Source organism: Chiloscyllium plagiosum, chromosome 42 (genome assembly GCF_004010195.1).
Source record: "Chiloscyllium plagiosum isolate BGI_BamShark_2017 chromosome 42, ASM401019v2, whole genome shotgun sequence".
NCBI classification, from domain to species: domain Eukaryota; kingdom Metazoa; phylum Chordata; class Chondrichthyes; order Orectolobiformes; family Hemiscylliidae; genus Chiloscyllium; species Chiloscyllium plagiosum.
This window is the reverse complement of record NC_057751.1, coordinates 5,027,139-5,029,903: the sequence shown is the minus strand read 5'-3', so window position 1 is coordinate 5,029,903 and position 2,765 is coordinate 5,027,139.

Sequence of the window (2,765 nt, the reverse complement as noted above, 5' to 3'; positions counted from 1 at the left end):
ATGTGTGAGTGAGTGCGTGTCTGTGTGTATCTCTATCTGTGAGTCTGTGTGTATCTATATCTGTGTGTCTGTGAGTATGTATTGTGTGTCTGTGTGTGTGAGTGTGTTTCTATGTGTGTCTGTGTGTCTGAGTGTCTACGTCTGTGTGTCTTTGTGTGTGTCTATCATAGTGTGTGTGTATCTGTGTCTTTATGTGTATCTGTATGTGCGTGAATGTTTGTCTGTGTGTGTCTATGCCTGTATGTGTACGTGAGTGTGTGTGTCTGTACTCTGCAGGAGCCTGTCCTTGTTCCAGCGGTGAATGACCCCTCAGTTCACCACGTTCTCTTTCCTGAATCCTCCCCATGTTCCCATCTCTGCATGCTGGCCCACATTCCCAGCACATTGCTTCCAGTCAACTTCAATCAGCTGCCTCTATCAGTATCTCCTGGGACATGTCCTCCCTACCAGGAGGTCAGTGCTATCCATGTAGAACAGTGAGGATAAAAACGTCACATATCCTCAAGGTCAGTGTGTGTTTCTCTGAATGTGTCTCTATCTCTATCTCTGTCTGTGCGTGTGTCTGTGTATTTGCATCTCTAGCTGAGTCTGCGTGTCTCTGTGTGCATGTGCCTGCCCACTCTCTCTCTGTCTCTCTCTCTCTGTCTCTCTCTCTCTCTCTCTCTGTCTCTGTCCCACTCTCCGTTGAAAGCATCGTGTGGCCCCTTTGGGAAATATGAGGTTCAGGAGTGTGGTGAGAGGGGAATGAGTGAGGGTAGGAGTGAATGATGGAAGAGTTACTTGCCTGCTGCTCCTGCCTCTGACTTCATCACAAATTTGCAGTCAGCCTCACACATATCGAGGATCTTCAGGAGGAGCAGGACACACAACAGGGCTTTCTGTGAAAGACAAGGGGGAATATGAGAAGCTGCTGCTCTGAATGGGATTGGTGTGGGGCACACAGAAGGATCTGCCCTATTTCTGTCAGTTTCTTCTTCTGCAACAGTTAACCAGCCCTGGGTAGCAGTGTTCCCTGCCAGTCTCCAGCCTCAGAGGGGGGATCACAATGGGCACATGTGTCCACACAGGCACCTAGACAGTGCTGCACACTGACTGCCCGGCCTCTCAATACAGGTATTAGACGCCATCATCACTAGTGTTACACCCTTCTGCTCATTGTTCACCTTGTTACCTCTGTGGGAGGGAGAGAGAAAGCAGGCTGGGTGGGGGAGAGCTGGCAGTGAAGGAGTGTTTCTGGGATAGACTGAGGACTGACTGAGCTCCCTATCAGCCTGTCACTCAGAGAGAAAACCAGGTACCCTCAGAGAGAGAGTTACTGTGTGCCAGGATCTGGCTACATGAAGCTGTATACCATCTCTCAGGCTCTGTGTCCAAAGCTCTCTGTCTCAGCCTGTGTTGAACAGCATCCCTGCGTCCCGCTGATTGGTCAGATAGCCCTCCAACTGACTCCAACTCAGAGCCTAAAGGCTCCATTCATCTGGGTATCTCTGTGTGTTTCTGTGTCTGTGTGTGTGTGTGTATCTCTGTCTCTCCGTCTGTGTGTCTCTGTGTCTGCGTGTCTCTGTTTCTCTGTGTGTCTGTGTGTGTGTGTCTCTCTCTCTCTCTGTCTGTGCACGGGCCTGTTTGATACAGATTGACAGGACCTGCTCCAGAGCTCCGTGTGGGCGTTAGTGTGAACCTGCTCCCAACCCCATCACTCCCCCTCCCCCATCTCCCCCATCCATGTCTTGCATTCACCCACCTTCTCCACAGCATTGTTCCCATCGGTAGAAAGCAGTGCCCTCAGGCAATGTGCCAGTGGCTCCCAATCCCAGGGAGTAAATGTGACCCTTCCTGGTACAGGATGCCACATTCGGGTCAAACAATTGTCTCAAGAGACAGACTGAAGGCAGGGTTTCAACCTGACAACAACCATTCAACTGCTGATCTGAAACCTGGCCACATGGTCATTCTCTCTCTCTCTCTCTCTGTCTCTCTCTCTGTCTCTACATCCATCCCTCCATCCCTTCCTCCACCACCTTCCCTTCCTCTGTCCAACTGACCTGACGTCAGTGGTGGGCAAGTTGTTGGAGGGAATCCTGAGGGACAGGATGTACATGTATTTGGAAAGGCAAGGACTGATTAGGGATAGTCAACATGGCTTTGTGCGTGGGAAATCATGTCTCACAAACTTGATTGAGATTTTTGAAGAAGTAACAAAGAAGATTGATGAGGGCAGAGCAGTAGATGTGATCTATATGGACTTCAGTAAGGCGTTCGACAAGGTTCCCCATGGGAGACTGGTTAGCAAGGTTAGATCTCATGGAATACAGGGAGAACTAGCCATTTGGATACAGAGCTGGCTCAAAGGTAGAAGACAGAGGGTGGTGGTGGAGGTTGTTTTTCAGACTGGAGGTCTATGACCTGCTTTTTGTGATTTACATAAATGATTTGGATGTGAGCATAAGGGGTATAGTTAGTAGGTTTGCAGATGACACCAAAATTGAAAGTGTACTGGCCAGTGAAGAAGGTTACCTCAGATTACAAGAGGATCTTGATCAATGGGCCATTGGGCTGAGGAGTGGCAGATGGAGTTTAATTCAGATAAATGTGAGGTGCTGCATTTTGGAAAGGCAGATCCAGGCAGGACTTATACAATTAATGGTAAGGTCCTGGGGAGTGTTACTGAACAAAGAGACCTTGGAGTGCAGGTTCATAGCTCCTTGAAAGTGGAGTCGCAGGTAGATAGGATAGTGAAGAAGGCGTTTGGTATGCTTTCCTTTATT